This window comes from Anomaloglossus baeobatrachus, chromosome 1, assembly GCF_048569485.1.
Source record: "Anomaloglossus baeobatrachus isolate aAnoBae1 chromosome 1, aAnoBae1.hap1, whole genome shotgun sequence".
In the NCBI taxonomy this organism is placed as follows: Eukaryota; Metazoa; Chordata; class Amphibia; order Anura; family Aromobatidae; genus Anomaloglossus; species Anomaloglossus baeobatrachus.
Window position 1 is genome coordinate 605,001,066 of NC_134353.1, and position 21,260 is coordinate 605,022,325.

Here is a 21,260-nt window from a genome sequence, read left to right on the forward strand (position 1 = left end):
TTCACATATCCAGTGGTTTTTTTTCTGTTTTTGGATCCATTTTGATATGACTAAAATGGAAATAAAGTGATCCAGTGCAGAATCTATTCATTTAAAAGGGGATGGAAAAGTGTCAAAAATGTCTCCAATTTGACTGAATCTAGGCACAATCCGTTCTTTTACATGGATCAAAAAAGAGTATTAGCAAATTATTTTTTTGTTGCATTGAAATCTATGAAAAATGGAGCATGACACATAGACATCTGTTATTAATTACATTTTTAAGCCTTGGATACTAAAGTTATTAACCGTCCGACTTTGCGCTTTCCATTTTTTTTTTCGCCATTCTTCTTCAGAGAGACGTAACTTTTTTATTTTTCAGTCAATATGGTCATGTGAGGGCTCGTTTTTTGCGGAACGAGCTGTACTTTTAAATGAACCCATGAGTTTTACTATATTGTGTACTGGAAAACGGAAAAAAAATTCCAAATGCTGGAAACTTGCAAAAAAGTGTGATTGCACTATTGTTTTTGATATAATTTATTCACTGTGTTCCCTATATGGTAAAACTGAGGTGTCACTGTGATGCCTAAGGTCAGTGCAAGTTTGTAGACACTAAACATGTATAGGTTTACTTTTATCTAAGGGGTTAAAAAAAATGAGAAGTTTGTCCAAAAAAAAGTGGCGTTTTGCGCCATTTTCGACGACCCGTAACGTTCTCATTTTTCGTGATCTATTGCTCAGTGATGGCTTATGTTTTGTGCCTTGAGCTGACGTTTTTAACTACACTATTTTTGATCGCCTGTTATTGCATTTTGCAAAAAAAATTTGTGGCGACCAAAAAACGTAATTTTGGTGCTTGGAATTTTTTTGCCGCTACGCCATTTACCGATCAGATTGATTGACTTTACATTTTCATAGATCGGGCATTTCTGAACTCGGCGATACCAAATGTGTGTATCTTTTTTATTTTTTTTAACACTTTAATTTTCAATGGGACAAAACGGTAGTGATTTGAACTTTTAGGGGTTTTTTTATTTTTTGTAAACTTTTTTTTTTATTTTACTAGGTCCCCTAGGGGACTATAACGTTCAGCCGTCTGATCGCTCATTCTTTTCTCCCGATCTGAGCTGCACCGCTCAGACCGGGAGAAATGATCATCTCTTGTAAACAAGCAGCTGTTTCTTACAGGATCTGAGTCATGTGAGCACAGGAGTCATCACATGACCCTGTGCTATCATGACAACCACCGGATCCATTTGATCACGTCATGTGACTTCAAGTATCGGGCGGCAAGTACGGAGCTATCACTAGCAACGTTATTATGGCACTGTCACATCTTGACAGCGCCATTTAAGGGGTTAAAAGGCACAGACGGATAGTGATTCTGCTCATGCCTAGCAGGCACACGTCAGCTGTATAAATCAGCTGAGATGTGCGTGGATCCCCGACTGCAGCCCGCAGCAGCAGATGGGGGTTAGCACTATGATTGCTAGGACGTAACTTTACTTAGGCAACTTTCCATAGGTGTGATTGCTCTCTCTAAAGCTCTTTAGCTACCACCCTCCTCCAGCCTTGCATCCAATGAATTATATAGTAATAGTAAGGGTACGTTCACTTGAGCGTATGAATCGGACGAATGCAATGTGAGAAAATCTCACATTGCACTTGGCCCCATGTTAGACATTGCTGCAGCTCAGATCAGTCATTTTTTTTCTCAGCCCTAAACGGACTGAGGAAAAAATCACAGCATGCTACGATTTTCTGCTATAGCAGTATCACTCGCACCCATTCAAGTGTATGGGTGCGAGAAAAACATCGATTGCACTCGGATGTTATCCCAGTGCAGTGCGATATACGCACAGGCTGACAATGGAGGAGATGGGATTAACCCTTCCCTGTCCTCCGCAGCGCCCGCCCTCAGCTTCGTAGCTGTAACCCGATCACAAGATCCGGTCACAGTCGCATGACACTCGGCTCACGCTCGCAGCAGAGTCTTAATCGGGGGTCATTATCATATTGCATCTGATGCTCTCACATCACATGCCATACACTAGTGTGACTCCAGCCTAAACCTAATTCTCATATATGATATCACCCAAATCAATGTGTATATCTTTTAAGTAAGATCAGTTCTCTAAAAATAGTAAACTAAACTATTTTCGCACCCCAGTAATCACAAATTTTCAGCATATAAAACAGTTTTCCAGAGATATACTGGGCAGCGTCCATATGCTGCTTCTGTCCAGACACACAGTATATTTGGCTAGTTTATATCTGCCTTTTTTTTACACCACTGAAAAGGATAAACTGCCTTACGGTAAAAACAGAATCAATACTCGCGCTCACTTAAAGCACCCTCAATCGTTTTGAATTTTTTTCAGTGCTGAAGTGGTTCTTTTACTCTAAGGTCCCTGCACTTACTCTGAGGGTACGCTCACACGAGCGTGAAAATCGGACGAGTGCAATGCGAGAAATTCTCGCATTGCACTCTGACCAATGTTAGGCAATGAGGTTGAGCTGTTGGTCAGCTTTTCTCGCATCCAGATTCTGGATGCGAGAAAAGCGGCAGCATGCTGCGTTTTGCTGCTACCGCCGTATCTCTCGCACCCATTCAAGTGAATGGATGCGAGAGATACATCGGACTGCACTCGGATGTTATCCCAGTGCAGTGCGATCTACGCACAGGCTGACAGTGGAGGAGATGGGAGGATTAACCCCTCCCTCTCCTCCGCAGCGCCTGCACTCAGCTTCACAGCTGTGACCCGATCGCAAGATCGGGTTACAGTCGCATGACACCCGGCTCACGCTCGCAGCAGAGCCTGAGCCGGGGGACATTAGCATATCGCATCCGAGGCTCTCGCATCGGATGCCATACGCTCGTGTGAGTCCAGCCTAATTCTCACCTTCTGGTGTTTTCTCCTTTTACCAACTCCACTCTGGTCCCACAGCACCATCTTGTGACCTCAACTTCTGACTTGTTGGAAGTCAGTTACTTCTCAAGATCTCAATGCAAATCTATGAGAGCAAAACCAGGCTCTCATAGACTTTCATTGAAGAGTGACCTCCAACTTGCTCCATGAAACACTGTAGCAGCCAGCAGGCCGCAAAGTGCAGAAGACTGATGGGAGCGGCAGTGATACAAGATGAAGACAGTAGCAGGTAGGTATAGCTGTAGGGTCAGGGAACTTAGACTAGAAGCACCACTCCAGATGTGAAGTTAAAATAATTGCTGTAGTGGTGCTTTAACATCTTTGTCAATAACTGGTCACAGCGGAGACCCAATTAGAAGGAGTTTGGCTGAACATACATTTACAGCCATTTCCAGTGCATACAAGATGAGAACAGGAAAACTGCTGAGTGGGATCCAAGTAAAACCTGAAACAGGACATGTTGGGTATGTAAGGCCGGTTTAACATTTGCGTTGTTTTGACGGAAACGGAATCCAGCGCAGATGCAGTACAGTTCATTTATTTACAGTGGAAGCGCGACACCATGTGGACACCATGTGGTGTTGCGCTTCCATGTGAAAACAAACAAATGTGAAACCGGCCTTCGAGAATGAGTTTTCTTTTTTTTAAGCAGTCTGCAATGCTCTCAAATTCTGGTACATCACTTTTAATTCATATATTGTTTTTCAATGAAAGTCAACAGCACATCTATGAAACTGTATTACCATAGCGTTACATTTGTTTATATCCCTTTCTACATGGGTAGACCTAGGCACTAAGCAGACAGTAATACCCAAGGGCCTGGCAGCTGAGGATACCCACAGGTGCCCCAGAGGTGGACCTCCGGCTGCAGCTGTTAATGGAACAGATTACTTTCCACCTCACTGACAGTCTTTATGCTGGGTTTAATTGTTGTTAAGTGATTTACCACTGTATATTGAAGTCAGCGGTCCATCCATGGCGAGCTCACTTCTCCCATCATATAAAGTATACTAACACAGTGTAACGAGAAAGGAAAGAGATTTTAGTCCTGTATGAGAGAAAAGGGTGTAATAGTTTATTAGTTTATATATTTATTGACTGCATGTTAACAAATAAATGATGAATGTTGAAGAAATAGTGCAATTCTTGTATAAATAGGAAGGGCAATGTTCCCATCCGATAAATACAATTAAATAAATAAATAAATAAATAAATTGATTTATTAGAGGAGAGTAACGAGATTTTCATCCATAAAGAAACATATTGAATATTTAAAGCACAGCCCACCCTTTACTGCTTCACTTGTCTACTTTTGTTTACACGCCTTTGCCATTCTTCTTTGTGAATTGAATGCTAAACCCTCTCTGGGGAGACATTACACCGCTCACAGAATGCCTCGGCAGATGGTGCTTTCTCTTACAACAGAAGGCTGTGATTACACCTGAACTCTTTAAGAACCTAAAGTTGAGCAGAGGAAAAAAATGAAGTCTTCAGAACTTCTACCTAATGTTATATTCTTCGTGTCAGGGAGAAAGTAATGCTGTGGGCTGGTGTCACAGAGCGTTGTGCAGAAAGTATGCACTTTTTACAAATTTTCCATGGTGCAATTGAGCATAGTGACCAAAAACACCGATGTTAGTTGTTACAATAAAGTCACTGAAAATGCTTGAAAATAAAAACTAAGTGCATGACAAAGACTTTATAAAAAATAAACAGTGAAAATTCTTTACATAGTGTATAATTTTCAAAGTCTAAAGCAAAATGCACATTCATCACACGTATAGATTAAAAACTAGTGATGAGCGAGTACTAAAAAGCTCGGGTGCTCGAAGCTCGGGCCGAGCCTCCCAAGATACTCGTGTACTCGGGCCGAGCAACGAGCCCAATGTTATCCTATGGGAGACCCGAGTATTTTTGTGAAATGACCCCCCGGCAGCATGGAGAAACCCTAAAAATGGCACAAAAGTCTCAGAAGAGTGCTCAAATGACATGGCAACAGCATGGGGAAGACCCCTTGAAGCATTTATCACTGAAAAGTCACAGCTGTGAACAATTTTGTCCGCGTTTTACGCCATTTTTACGGACTCACCAGAAAACCTTCCAAAATGACCCCAAAATGATTTTTCATGGCGGAAATGTTAAGGGCACATACCCAATAGTGAGATAGAGCTGGTGTATGTTACTTTTTGAGATTAATACATGAAAGATTTTACGTGAAAACATTGTGTGGCACTCCGATGTCCCTGAGAAGAGACGTACATGAAGGCCTCTTGAGTCTAATGTGCCCATTTTGAGGAAGTGAGTCTTTGTAGTATTTTCCTTTGCCAGGGCAGTCCAAAATTGTGAGGTTCACCAATGCCCCTGCATACAGACGTGCATGAGGGCCTCAAAACATTAAGTGTCCATTGTCAGGAAGTGGGTGTATTATAGTATAGCCCTTAGGCAGGGCAGCCAAAAATTGGGAGGCTCCACATTGTCCCTGGATAGAGACGTGCATGAGGGCCTGTAAACCTGAAGTGCCCATTGTAAGGAAGTGGGTGTATTATAGTATAGCCCTTAGGCAGGGCAGCCAAAAATTGGGAGGCTCCACGTTGTCCCTGGATAGAGACGTGCATGATGGCCTGTAAACCTGAAGTGCCCATTGTAAGGAAGTGGGTCTATTGTAGTATAGCCCTTAGGCAGGGCAGCCAAAAATTGGGAGGCTCCACGTTGTCCCTGGATAGAGACGTGCATGATGGCCTGTAAACCTGAAGTGGCCATTGTAAGGAAGTGGGTCTATTGTAGTATAGCCCTTAGGCAGGGCAGCCAAAAATTGGGAGGCTCCACGTTGTCCCTGGATAGAGACGTGCATGAGGGCCTGTAAACCTGAAGTGCCCATTGTAAGGAAGTGGGTCTATTGTAGTATAGCCCTTAGGCAGGGCAGCCAAAAATTGGGAGGCTCCACGTTGTCCCTGGATAGAGACGTGCATGATGGCCTGTAAACCTGAAGTGCCCATTGTAAGGAAGTGGGTCTATTGTAGTATAGCCCTTAGGCAGGGCAGCCAAAAATTGGGAGGCTCCACGTTGTCCCTGGATAGAGACGTGCATGAGGGCCTGTAAACCTGAAGTGCCCATTGTAAGGAAGTGGGTCTATTGTAGTATAGCCCTTAGGCAGGGCAGCCAAAAATTGGGAGGCTCCACGTTGTCCCTGGATAGAGACCTGTTAGGTTCTTAGTGCCTCCGTGCTTGCATTTAAAAACCGCACGTGTGTGCCTGTTGGTGGCAGCTTTCCGCTGCATTTGTGTGAGTTTTGCAAAAACTTTGATATAACGCACAAGTCTAGTGAATACACATCAGCACAGCATTGCAAAATGCGCAAGGGCGTTGTCAACGAACAAGGAAGTGGACGTGATGGTGGTGCAGGCAGAGACCGAGGTTGTGTGCAAGCTCTAATTTCGCCACAACAAAGGGCCACATCTAGTCGCTCGCACGTCCTGTCCCAAATTCTTGGGGACCGCAGCAGTACACCGCTCTTGAACCAAGACCAGTGTCAACAGGTTGTTAGTTGGATAGCGGATAATGCTTCCAGTCAGATTGGCACCACCACAAACACTCTGTCTTCCACACGGTCAAGTGTCAGTAGCCGTGATACTGCACCGCACATTTCAGAACCTGATCCTCCTTCCTACCACCAGGCCGAGTACACGTCCACGGACATTACTGATCCCACACTTGGACACTCGGAAGAGCTGTTCGTTCACGTTTCCATTCACAAATTCTGGCCTCTCGCCAGCTCCTGTTGAAGTGGGCCATGACGAGATTGTATGTACAGATGCCCAAATATTTGAGCAGCCACGTTCTCACGAAGTTGGCAACGTGTCTCAACAAGGGGTGGACGATGATGAGACACAATTGTCAGGAAGTCAGGAGGAGGAGCAGGGTGCGGAAGAGGAAGACGACGTGGTGGATGATCCAGTAAATGACCCAACCTGGCAGGAGGATATGCAGAGCGAGGACAGCAGTGCACAGGGGGAGGGAGGCGTAGCATCACAACAGGCAGTAAGAAGCAGAGTGATGGCCCCAGGCAGACGTCAGGCAACTGTTCCCCGGAACAACACGACACAAGGTGCCTGTACAAATGTTAGGTCTTCCCGAGTCTGGCTGTAATACTATTGTATGTATTGAGGATTTCGATTGCGTTAGGGCAATGACAACCAGAGACGTGTTCTTGGTGCAAGACGTTTATAATATGCAACCAGCAAATATGTACATAAACGGAACAAAAACACAGTAGAACATAAATACAGGAAATACCTTCCAGGGACGGAGCGAAAGGGAATTCCCGGGACCGCGCACCGGACTCCCCCAGGGAGACCACCAAGAGCGAACCCCTATACAGGGACTGTCTGGCAATCACCCCAGAAGCCCTAAATGCGCAGCAGCCGGGACACAAAAGGGCAATAGGTAAGTCCAAAAATGTCCGTACGTGATGTGAGTCCAGAGTGGTATTAAACGGAAGGAACCGGGCAGAAGTGCCGACCAAAGACGGCAAACGGAGTCCGGGCACAGCTAGATGATACCAGATGAAGTCCAGAGTCGGTGTCGGTTGTTTTCCAAGAGGATCCGAATAACAATCAGGAACCAAAAGCAGCAGGGCAGGAGCACACAGGAAGCAGTATACTCAGGCACTGGACTAAGCTTTAGGGGCGGCTTTTAAACAGATGGACAGGAAGTAGGGCAACAGAACAGAAAACTCCATGTTAACAAAGGGCAAGCTCTTTCAAAAGAAAACTGGAAAACCCGGAACTCTGACACTGGCAGTTTTTTAAGTTGGCTCCAGATGATTCTAAAAAGGCCATTTGCAACACCTGCCATGCCAGCATCAGCAGGGGTACCAAAACTAGCAGCCTGACCACCACCAGCATGATCAGGCACATGTCAGCCAAGCACCCGACTTTGTGGGAAGTACAACAGAGTCGAGGAGCAGTGCTTGCTGATGTCACTGCTACGTCTTCGCTGGTTGTGCATGCGAGCCAATCCCCTGTCCATGCTGCCTGCGAACAAGCCTCCTCCACTCCTGCACCTGCAGTTGCCTACGCAGAAAGAACACCATCATCAAGCACGTCCTTGTCCCAGCGCAACGTTCAGTTATCCATTCAGCAAACCTTTGAACGCAGGCGCAAATACACTGCCAACACCCCACATGCCACAGTTCTAAATGCTAACATTTCGCGACTGCTTGCGCTGGAAATGTTGCCTTTTAGGCTAGTTGAGACAGAAGCATTCCGCGACCTGATGGTGGCAGCTGTCCCACGTTACTCGGTCCACAGCCGCCACTATTTCTCCCGGTGTGCCGTCCCCGCATTGCATAACCACGTGTCACAAAACATCACACGTGCCCTGAACAACGCTGTTTCAGCCAAAGTCCACCTAACCACAGACACGTGGACAAGTGCATGTGGGCAAGGTCGCTACATCTCGTTGACGTCACACTGGGTTAATATTGTGCAAGCTGGGACCCAGTCTGAGCGAGGGACGGAACACGTCCTTCACACACCAAGTTTTGCAGGCCCTACCTCAGTCAGGGTTTCACACACACTCTACAGCTCCGGAATGTCATGCTCCTCAGCCTCCTCCTCCTCCTGCGCATCCTGATCCACTTTACCCTCCACACCAGTCCCAAGCTGGAAGTGTCGCGGGCGGAGGAGGGGACGGTGCGCTCTCCCACTGCTCGGGTCCGGCTGACGCTGCTCTACGGCTGCTGCTGCTCGTTGGCTCGAGCGATGGCCGGATCCCGGGGACTCGAGTGGCGCTACTCGCCCGTGAGTGAAAAGGGGTGGTTTGGGTTTTGCGGATATTGTCCGTGACGCCACCCACGGTTGTGGTGATTGTGTGGACACCACCGCTGCTCTGGACGGGGATCCCGGGAGCCTGTGACAGGGAGCAGCTTTGTTGTTATTTCTCCCCTCCGTGGGTAGGGGGGTTGGTTGTCCCGGGGCCTGGTGATGGGGTAGACATGGATGACAGGCGGGTTGCGGGGCCTGATGAGGTGCAGGGTCGCAGGGGCAGCGCTGTGCCGCATGGCACGGAGGTACTCACCCAGCCCAATGATGATGACACAGTTCACGGTTAAACAAGTGGCTGGATGGACGGGTCACTCGGACGGCTGCGGTTGTTCCTCCCTGCAGGTTAGTGATGACTGTCTCTCCCTGCACCTAAGTTAAGTTTTGGTAGTGATGGTTTCCCAACGGTAACCCGCTCCCCGACCTGGATATGGGCCGGAGGAGCCCCTTTTGCCCACAGGCGCTGGCCCTGGGAGACGGTTGCCCTTGGCGGTGGCTGTGTCTCCCCTTCACGGTTGTACGGTTGCCTTCTATCTGGACTTGGCTGTTTGGAAACCCTGAGGTTCCCTTCACTAACGGATTTGGCAAATTCACGGCGACACCAAGCCTTGCCGGGATCCGAAAGTCCTCTGCCAATGGTGCTGGCTTCTCTTTGTATACCGGTCCGGTACGGCCGGGTCACCACCCGTCCACGGTCCTTACGGCAGACTCCAATCGGCCTCCACTGCAGACGGTCACCACATCCTGCCAACCTTGCTGTCCTGTCCGGGCCACACACCCGGACCAACTTCAGGCTCTTTGCTGTCACTTTTCTCCTCTCTACTACTTTCCTCCTTCCACTTCCTTAGCTTAACTCTCACTGCCTGTGTTTTCCCTCCTCCTCGGTGGGTGGAGACCAACCGCCTGGCTCCACACCCTGGTGTGGACAACAGCCCCTGGGGAAGGCAACAAGGATTTTGTGTTTTGACTATGATATGCCTGCAGGGAGTGTGGGGTGTTTAAGTGTTGTGCTCTGTGGCCCCTGGCTTGTCCAGGGCGACACAGAAGCACTGCAGCACTGCCTCGGCGAAGCGGCAACAGGCAGTGCTGAAGCTAATCTGCATAGGTGACAAACCCCACAATGCAGAAGAGGTGTGGACAGCTCTGAAACAGCAGGCAGATCACTGGCTCACAACTCTGAACCTAAAGCCAGGAAAGGTCGTGTGTGACAATGGCCGGAACCTGGTGGCGGCTTTGAGGCGAGGCCAGCTGACACATGTTCCATGCGTGGCCCATGTGCTCAACCTCGTGGTTCAGCGGTTTCTAAAGTCATACTCAGAGCTGTCTGATCTGCTGGTAAAAGTTCGCCGCCTGTCTGCACATTTTCGAAAGTCACCTACTGCTTCAGCCGGCCTTGCCGGCTTTCAGCGCCGTTTGCATCTTCCGGCACACAGACTGGTGTGTGATGTCCCCACGCGTTGGAATTCAACTCTGCACAAGTTGGTCAGGATATGTGAGCAGAAGAGGGCAGTTGTTGAGTACCTGCATCACCTAAGCCGTCGGGAAATGGGTCAAACTCCACACATAACACCTGAGGAGTGGAGATGGATGTCCGACCTATGCACTATCCGCCAAAACTTTGAGGACTCCACCAAGATGGTGAGCGGCGATGACGACATTATTAGCGTCACCATACCGCTTCTCTGCCTTCTAAAATGGTCTCTGCTCAAAAAACAACCATGATGCATTGCAGGCGGAGCGCGATGAGTTTGAGCAAGAAACAGTAGTGGGTGTGGGTGATGATAACACACAGCCCAGCCTCGTCTCATCACAACGTGCAGTGGAGGACTATGACGAGGAGGAGGATGAAGACATGGAGCAACTCTCTGGCCAAATTGAGGATATGACATGCAGTCATATCCTCGGTTCAGCGTGGCTGGCCAGAGGACAGGGTAGATGATGAGGAGGAGGAGGAGGAGGACAGCATGTTCAGTCATCGTGTTGGTCAGGATACTGAAGTGATGGCTGTTAAGAGTCTGGCACACATGGCTGACTTTATGGTAAGCTGCCTGTCTCGTGACCCTCGCGTTAAGAACATCTTGGCCGACAATCATTACTGGTTGGTAACACTGTTAGACCCACGCTAAAAGGAGAACTTTATGTCTCTTATTCCCGAGGCGGAGAGGTCAGGCAAAATGCAGCAGTTCCAGAAGGCCATAGTCACGGAAGTAGGCAAAGCATTCCCCTCACAAAACGCTAGCGGCATAGGTCATGAATCAGTGGACAACCGAGGCGTACAGCCGAGAGAGGCACAAGTCCAATCCGCCAGAGGTAGGGGAACAGTCTTTAAGATGTGGGACAGTTTTCTCAGCCCCTCACGTACCACAGCCCCTGAGGTGCGGGGTAGTGCCACAAGAAATCCTAAGTTTGCCCAGATGCTGAAGGAGTACCTTGCAGATCGAACAACTGTACTCCGACATTCCTCTGTGCCTTACAATTATTGGGTATCCAAGCTGGACACGTGACATGAATTGGCTCTCTACGCCTTGGAAGTCCTGGCCTGCCCTGCTGCTAGCGTTTTGTCAGAGCGTGTTTTTAGTGCCGCAGGTGGAATCATTACAGATAAACGCACCCGCCTGTCAACTGAAAATGCTGACAGGCTGACTCTGATCAAGATGAACAAGGGTTGGATTGGGCCAGACTTCACCACACCACCAGCAAATGAGAGCGGAATTTAAAGTTTGCCATGTACCTCCACTCACCCATGGGTACACACTTCTGGACTTTGGATAATCGCTGGACTGCTCCTCCTTCTCCTCAGGCGCCACCATGATGATGACCGTTACAAATTGCAATACTTAGGCCTTTGTTTCAGGTATACCCCCAGTGGTAAATTTTTTCGCCCATTCTTTGCAGAATGGACATTACAACGACAGGAGACCCGCTCCTTTGCAATGGGAACAATGTTTTGAGGCCCTCATGCACGTCTCTACCCAGGGACAACGTGGAGCCTCCCAATTTTTGGCTGCCCTGCCTAAGGGCTATACTACAATAGACCCACTTCCTTCCAATGGGCACTTCAGGTTTACAGGCCCTCATGCACGTCTCTACCCAGGGACAACGTGGAGCCTCCCAATTTTTGGCTGCCCTGCCTAAGGGCTATACTACAATAGACCCACTTCCTTCCAATGGGCACTTCAGGTTTACAGGCCCTCATGCACGTCTCTATCCAGGGACAACGTGGAGCCTCCCAATTTTTGGCTGCTCTGCCTAAGGCCCCCTTCACACGTCCGTGAAAAACACGCACGTGTGTTACGGGCCGTTTTTCGGGTCCGTGTCCCGTTTTTGTGTCCATTTTTATGGTCCGTGTGGCACCTGTGTGAATTGCGTATGTTAGCCGTGTTTGTGTGCAGAACGTCCGTGTGTGCGTGTGGAATTAACGTGTATGTGTACGTGTAATGTCCGTGTGTAATGTCCGTGTGTGTGATGCACAATGTCGTTTATAAATGTCGGCTGACAGCAGACAGAGTTGCGCGATGAGAATGAACTCGGGTGAACTTCACCCGACTTCATCCTCATACCGCGGCTCTGTCTGTGTCGAGTACTGATTAGCGGTCACCTGTGAAGGATTCACCGGTGACCGCTAATCCCCCGAGTGACTGAAGTGTCCCCCCCTCTCTCATACTCACCGATCCCGGATCACCGGCGCTGCACGGCATTCACACTGCTGCGGCGGCTTTTACTATTTTGAAAAAGCCGGCCGCTCATTAAACAATCTCCTATTCCCTGCTTTCCCCGCCCACCGGTGCCTATGATTGGTTACAGTGAGAAACGCCCCCACGCTGAGTGACAGGTGTCACACTGCACCCAATCACAGCAGCTGGTGGGCGTGTCTATACTGTGCAGTAAAATAAATAAATAAATAATTAAAAAAAAACGGCGTGCGGTTCCCCCCAATTTTAATGCCAGCCAGATAAAGCCATACGGCTGAAGGCTGGTATTCTCAGGATGGGGAGCTCCACGTTATGGGGAGCCCCCCACCCTAACAATATCAGTCAGCAGCCGCCCAGAATTGCCGCATACATTATATGCGACAGTTCTGGGGCTGTACCCGGCTCTTCCCGATTTGCCCTGGTGCTTTGGCAAATCGGGGTAATAAGGAGTTATTGGCAGCCCATAGCTGCCAATAAGTCCTAGATTAATCATGTCAGGCGTCTATGAGACACCCTCCATGATTAATCTGTAAGTTACAGTAAATAAACACACACACACCAGAAAAAATCCTTTATTAGAAATAAAAACACACACACATATACCCTGGTTCACCACTTTAATCATCCCCGAAAAAGCCCTCCATGTCCGACGTCATCCAGGATGCTCCAGCGTCGCATCCAGCGCTGCTGCATGGAGGTGACCGGAGCTGCAGCACACACAGCCGCTCCGGTCACCTCCATGCAGCAAATGAAGACAGCCGTGCGATCAGCTGATCTGTCACTGAGGTTACCCGCTGTCACTGGATCCAGTGACAGCGGGTAACCTCTGTGACAGCTCAGCTGATCGCACGGCTGTCTTCATTTGCTGCATGGAGGTGACAGGAGCGGCGGTGTCTTCTGCAGCTCCTGTCACCTCCATGCAGCAGCGCTGGATGCGACGCTGGAGCATCCTGGATGACGCCGGACATGGAGGGCTTTTTTGGGCTGATTAAAGTGGTGAACCAGGGTATATGTGTGTGTTTTTATTTCTAATAAAGGATTTTTTCTGGTGTGTGTGTGTTTATTTACTGTAACTTACAGATTAATCATGGAAGGTGTCTCATAGACGCCTGACATGATTAATCTAGGACTTATTGGCAGCTATGGGCTGCCAATAACTCCTTATTACCCCGATTTGCCAAAGCACCAGGGCAAATCGGGAAGAGCCGGGTACAGCCCCAGAACTGTCGCATATAATGTATGCGGCAATTCTTGGCGGCTGCTGACTGATATTGTTAGGGTGGGGGGCTCCCCATAACGTGGAGCTCCCCATCCTGAGAATACCAGCCTTCAGCCGTATGGCTTTATCTGGCTGGCATTAAAATTGGGGGGAACCGCACGCCGTTTTTTTTTAATTATTTATTTATTTTACTGCACAGTATAGACACGCCCACCGGCTGCTGTGATTGGGTGCAGTGTGACACCTGTCACTCAGCGTGGGGGCGTGTCTCACTGTAACCAATCATAGGCGCCAGTGGGCGGGGAAAGCAGGGAATAGGAGATTGTTTAATGGGCGGCCGGCTTTTTCAAAATAGTAAAAGCCGCCGCAGCAGTGTGAATGCCGTGCAGCGCTGCGCCGGAGATCGGGGAACGGTAAGTATGAGAGAGGGGGGGGAAACTGACCGACAGACTGTGAGAGAGGGACAGACAGACAGAGAGACCGACAGAGAGACTGACCGACGGACTCAGGGAGATTGACGGACATACACAGAAATAGAAAGAATAGCCGACATCACTAGAAATAAAAACACCAAACGGACACGGACTATAGGTAGATGCATACGTGTTTACTAACGTGTGTGCACATACCCATAGACTTTCATTGTGTCCACGTGTGCGTGCTCCGTGCAGATAACGGACATGCATCCATGCCAAACGCAAACACATACGGATCACGGACACGCACACACGGACATAATGAAATAACGGACGTGTGACCACAATCATAGATTAACATTGGTGCACGTTTGGCCGTGTCTCCGGTATATACGGAAACGGACCAAACACGCACGTGTATCACGGACGTGTGAAGGGGGCCTAAGGGCTATACTACAATAGACCCACTTCCTTACAATGGGCACTTCATGTTTACAGGCCATCATGCACGTCTCTATCCAGGGACAATATGGAGCCTGACGCTGCCACCGACTGCCACACACATGCTGTTTTTAAATGCAAGCACGGACGCAATAAGAACCTAACTGGTTTTTAGGAGCGACAATTACTGAGAAGTCTGACACTATCAGACACTGCTGACTGACGTGTATTATACACTAGACTTGTGCGTTATATAATAGTTTGTGCAAAACGCGCACCTGTACGCTGCCACCGACTGCCACACACGTGCTGTTTTTAAATGCAAGCACGGACGCACTAAGAACCTAACTGGTTTTTAGGAGCGACAATTACTGAGAAGTCTGACACTATCAGACACTGCTGACTGATGTGTATTATACACTAGACTTGTGCGTTAGATAATAGTTTGTGCAAAACGCGCACCTGTCCCCTGCCACCGACTGCCACACACGTGCTGTTTTTAAATGCAACCACGGACGCAATAAGAACCTAACTGGTTTTTAGGAGCGACAATTACTGAGAAGTCTGACACTATCAGACACTGCTGACTGACGTGTATTATACACTAGACTTGTGCGTTAGATAATAGTTTGTGCAAAACGCGCACCTGTCCCCTGCCACCGACTGCCACACACGTGCTGTTTTTAAATGCAACCACGGACGCAATAAGAACCTAACTGGTTTTTAGGAGTGACAATTACTGAGAAGTCTGACACTATCTGGACTGTTTTACACTGTGTACACCAGCCCCAGATATGATAAAGGCTGGTATACGGTCACCACTACCCTGCCTGCCTGCCTGTATACTGCTACAATAGTCCTGACAAGGACTCTTCTGGTCACTAGCCTGTATTCCGACCTGGCTATACCCTGCCTGTATATAGCAACAATAGTCCTGAGAAGGACTCTGCTACTGTACTCCGACCTGGCTATACCCTGCCTGCCTGTATACAACTAGAATAGTCCTGAGAAGGACTTCTGGTCACACTGTTTGCAGCCCTGCTCCGGAACTAACTATAAAGGGCCGCAAAGCTTTCCCTGAATCAGCGACACTCTCCCTGCACTGACTGTCTGGATAGTTGTGAGCAGAGCACAGCGCGCCGGCCGATATAAAGGCTCGGTCACGCTGTGCAGGCCGGCCAATCACTGCAATTCCACAACTAGCAGGGCTGTGGCATTGCAGTGGTCTGCCAGCCAATCCCTGCATGAGGGCTGGCTCTCAAAAGAGCGCCAACATGCAGAAATGAAGACCACGAGTACAGCACGAGTATCGCGAGATTACTCGGTCCCCGCCGAGCAGCCCGAGTACAGCGATACTCGTGCGAGTACCGAGTAGTGACAAGCATGCTCGCTCATCACTATTAAAAACTGCAAATGTGCCGCCCCGGTGTTAGTCGGGCTGCTCGGATCCGGGATTGTCGTGGCTCAAGGGGTCCAGACCCGGCTTGACGGACACTTTGATCCTTAAAGGGAGGATATTTACAGTTCGTGACGCCACCTGCGGGTTGCGGTAATGGGAGTAACGCCGCTGCTGGAACGAGGAGCGGGGCAGATAGTGTGAAGCAGCAAGGTGTCAGTCCCTCCGCAGGTAGGGAAGGCCCCGGGCACAGGGGTACATTTGGGAGGACAGGGTGCAGGGACCAGCATACTCACTGCGGGTAGTCCTGGTGCTGGATGAGGTTTAGAATGGAAACACACACACACTGTAGGTAAACCAAAGTCTCTGTGTACAGCTACCGCTGCCAGGAGCCCGTCCAGATACCCGGTCCTACCGGCGTCACTTAGTGATTCAGAGCTTGCCTCCATGCACAATTTGTTGTCTGTTGATGGTCCCCTTGGCTTAAAGCTGCTGAGGGCCCTGCTCACTATGTGTAGTGTAGCCGTGCTCTTAAGGGCTGGCACTTGGCACCTCAGTGGGTTGCTGTGTCTGGAAAAACCCTGTCCCCCTCGTTGTGCTGATACCCTCAATCTCTGAGCATTTAGGGAAGTCCTTGAAGAACCTCCCCCTTTCAGATGAATTGTCAGGACGTTGAATCGGCTCCTAACCTAGGGTCCTGTACCCTGTTGGGCTCAGTACCGGTCAGTTCTGTTGGGCCCTTCTGGTGCCGACAGTCCCTCCAAGACTACGTCCGTCACACCCCTGTGCAACGTCCCTGTCACTGAGCCCCGACTCATCTGGACCCAGATCACTGTTTGTGACACAACCAGTTTTCCTTAGCTCCCCAGGAGCTCACTATCCCAGCTCCTCACTCTCTGGAGCTTACTTCTCTCTCTCTGTCTCCCTCTTACAGTCTGCTTAGTCCCTCATAGGCTGGCCCATTTTCCACCTAGTCCAACCCCCCTGGTGTGTCTAGCAGTGACTGCTGTGAGGTGATTGGGTTTTGGTGCAGATGGGAGTGACATCGGTTTCTTAGGTACCTGGAACCATGGGGTAAGGATGCAGTCCCCTGTGGCACCCTGATGTATTCAGGGGTTCCACACAAATACTTTAAATATAGAATAAATAACTTGAGATTTTCAGCATGTTGGCTCAGTGGTTAGCATTAGCTTCAAATCCGACCAAGGACAATATCTACAAGGAATTTGTATGTTCTCCCCATGCTTGTGTAGATTTCCTCCAACAGACATACTGATTAGTAATTTAGGTGGTGATTATGACTTAGGACAATGATGATTTTTGTAAAATGCCGTGGAATTAATGATGGTATATAAGTATGTTGCGGACAGGGGCCGGGCCGCTGCAGGGGCTGCTCGGATCCGAGTTGTTACTGCGGCTCGAGTGGTGGCTGGACCCGGGCACATACGGCCATCTGTCCTCACAACCGTAGAAAGGGAATATTTACAGGGGATTGAGTTGTGGGTGACGCCACCCGTGGTTTGCGGTGAGGGATGGAGACACCGCCGCTGCCTGGTGATGGGACGCCCGGGGCTGATGGAGCAAGGCAGCAGGATGGAATCCATTCAACGGGTAGAGGAGGTGTAGTCCCGGGGCTCAGGTGTACGGGAGCAATGCCTGTTGAAGGTGACATGCAGGGTTGGATCGGGGGTAAATGGTCTACTCACAGTTCACAAGAATTACACGCAGAGTCCAGTGGTAAACCAAATTGCTAGTGACCGGTCGCCTCTGGCTGGTGTATTCACGTCCCACACCCAGGTGTAGCAAACAGGGGTCCCTTCCTCCTGCACTCAATGTTTGTGTCTTCACTGGGACAACTCCGCTTGGAACGGGGAAGTCCACTCCCGGTACTGTGTATGTTGGGAGCTGTGGCCCACGAAATATAACCCTTGGGATCTCTGTGGGTTCTGATCAATTAACAAGGGGGCTTGCAACCTTCCTCGTCTTAGGGTCCAGGCACCCCAACTGTGCACGGCCTCTGGACCGGCTTCCTGCTGTCGGCACCGGCGGGCTACAACCCTGCCCCTGTCCACTTAAGGTCTCCCGCGACCGGATCTCCATCGCCTGTGGTCCTGCTTGCCGTCTTCCACCAAGTCCGGTAGTCCAGGGGCTACCCCTGACTCCACTGCACTGCCACACTCCTCCACTGTTAACTGTCAACTTCAACTTCCACTTCAAATTCAACTACTGTGTTCCTGCCCCTGACACCTCAGGACCCCTAGGTGGGCACACCTGTCCACCTGGTCCCGCCCACTGGTGTGTCCCTATTGTCATGAGGGGGTGACTAGGCTTTACTGGAGGTGTGTTGTACATGGGTATAGGTTTTGTGTTTGTATCCAAGGAGGGTAGAGTATAATACAACCTCTGTGGCTACCTGGTTTTGCCAGGGCGTCACACTCCCCCTTGGTTGAATACAGCCCGTCCTCAGGCTGTCCGGCCACTGACGTTTATTGTTCCGCTCCTAAAATTAGAAAAGGAAGGAACATATAAAAACATTTAAAACATTTCAACACTTTTCATCCCATTAGGGAGGCACATCTCTTAAACGTTGCAAAACATTATCTCCTTCTTCCCTTTCACCCTCCACCCAAAACACCTGAACCCACCCTCGGTGCCACCACTAGCACAGGTGTCACACCGCCCCAAGTTCCTGTGGGTGTCCATAGTGTCCGGGTAAAAGTTCCTTACCCACCAGTCCACCCCAAGAGTTCCACGGTCCGGAACCCTTGGCCTGGAGGTTAGACACTGGGCCTCGGCCAACTCTACCGCAGGCCCTTCTTCCAACAAATCTCTCCAGAGGCGTTACAGACCTGGTGGTGGGGCAACAAGAAGGTGGATAGGGGTTATGTACAAGGCCCAAGAAAGTTTTTGGGTGGCCTCTTCCAGTCCAGAGGCCATGGTCCATATAACGTTAAACAGGGGAAGCAGGTTAACTGGGAAAAGGGTAGCTGGAATCGGCTACTTTACTCCATTCTCCACCAAGGGTCTCCAGTACCACCTCCACGTGGCACACTGCTCCGGACCCTGATGGCCTCTTCACCTTCAACAGGCGAGATGAAGAAGTTCAACAAGAATGGGAGTCTTTACTGGGACAACTCCGCTTGGAACGAGGAAGTCCACTCCCGGTACTGTGTATGTTCTTACAGTTTCCTTCTCTTTCTCTGTGTCTCAAGATTCCTTTTTCTGTCTTCACACCTTTGCTGTCAACTCTCTCTTTCTTACTACTGCTCACTTCAGACTGCTCTCAACAACAACAACCTTTTCCCTTCTCTCTCCTCTTTTTCACTCCCCCAGGCCACTCACTCCTCCCCAAGGTCTGATCTCTCCCTCCCCAGTTGGCTGCCTGTTAGCTCACAGTGCCCAGCCCTGTCACCTGGTTCTATGGGAGTCTCCCACCCTGGTTTTTGGAGTGAATGTGTCCTGGTGTGCTGATGTGTGTAAGGCTGGCACAGTTATGCAGGACCCGAGCTGTTGCGGTGGTGTTACCTTGTTTTGTGACACCTGGTTACCGCAGGGGCATCACAAGAGCTAAGTACTAGAGATGAGCGAGCCTCTCGATGCTCGAGTTCGGTTCGGTTCGTCGAACGGAGGCCGCGTTCGAGTTCGGTTCGGCGAACGGCTCGACGAACCTCTCGAGCCCCATTGAAACCAATGGCAGGCAAACACAAACAAATAAAAACACATTATAAATTTACACATACAGTTAAATAAACATTGCCATAACACTTACCTGTCAGTGAGCATCTTTCTCCCATGCAGTGCAGCCTGATGTAGCAGAGCTGCATGGGTTGAAGGAGAAAGAAGACAGAAGACCATGGATCGTGGTGGGATAAGAGGGAGTAATAAACATGGAGTCTCTAAGTCTGTCTGTGTATTTATTTCTATTAAAGTATATTTTCTCTGTGTGGTGTCTTTTTTTTAACCCTTTATTGGAGATTCTTAATGGCCGGATGAAACTTGCCTGACATTAAGAATCTCTGGCTTTATACTAGCTAGTAAAACAAAGCTAGTATTAACTCATTATTACCCAAAGAGCCACCGTCACCAGGGCAGCTGGAAGAGTTGGATACAGCACCAGATGATGGCGCTTCTATGAAAGCGCCATTTTCTGGGGTGGCTGCGGACTGCAATTCACTGCAGGGTTGCCCAGAAAGCTCAGGCTAACCTGTGCTGCGGATTCCAATCCCCAGCTACCTAGTTGTACCTGGCTGGACACAAAAATGGGGCGAAGCTCATGTCGAATTATTTCATGAAATTTACGAAAAAAATAAAAAAAGAGCTTCCCTATTTTTTTTGTTCCCAGCCGGGTACAAATAGGCAGCTGGGGGTTGGGGACAGCCGTACCTGCCTGCTGTAGCTTGCTAGCATACAAAAATATGGCGAAGCCCACGTCATTTGTTTTTTAATTATTTCATGAAATTCGTGAAATAATTAAAAAAAACAGACTTCCCTATATTTTTGGTTCCCAGCCAGGTACAAATAGGCAGCTGGGGGTTGGGGACAGCTGTACCTGCCTGCTGTACCTGGCTAGTATACAAAAATATGGCGAAGCCCATGTCATTTTTTGGGTGGGCAAATAACTCCTGCATACAATCCTGGATGGAGTATGCTGAGCCTTGTAGTTCTGCAGCTGCTGTCTGCTCTCCTCCATACTGACAGACAGCAGCTGCAGAACTACAAGTCTCAGCATACTCCATCCAGGACTGTATGCAGGAGTATTTTGCCCCCCAAAAAAATTACGTGGGCTTCGCCCAATTTTTGTGTCCAGCCAGGTACAACTAGGCAGCTGGGGTTTGGAATCCGCAGCTCAGGGTGCCCAAGCTTTCTGGGAACTCCTGCTGCGAATTGCAGTCCGCAGCCGCCCCAGAAAATGGCGCTTTCATAGAAGCGCCATCTTCTGGCGCTGTATCCAACTCTTCCAGCTGCCCTGGTGACGGGTGGCTCGCTGGGTAATAATGGAGTTAGGGCTAGTTGTATATTATCAACTGGCCCTAAGCCCGAAATTCATGGTGTCATGCCAATATTAGACATGGCCACCATGAATTTCTAGTACAGATAAATAAAAAGACAACACACAGAAAAATATTTTTATTACAAATAAAACACAACTCAATTAGTGACTCCATCTTTATTGAAATAAAGAACCCACCTCCGCAGTAATCCTGGGTGAAGGGTCCCGCGCCGTCCAATCCGGATCCAATATCATCTGATTGGTTTGCTGGATGGCAAAGCGATCAGATGATGTGTCAGGTTCAAAAGCCTGAATCACATGACACAGCAGCTGATTGTATAAACGGCTTTTATACAATCAGCTGATGCATCA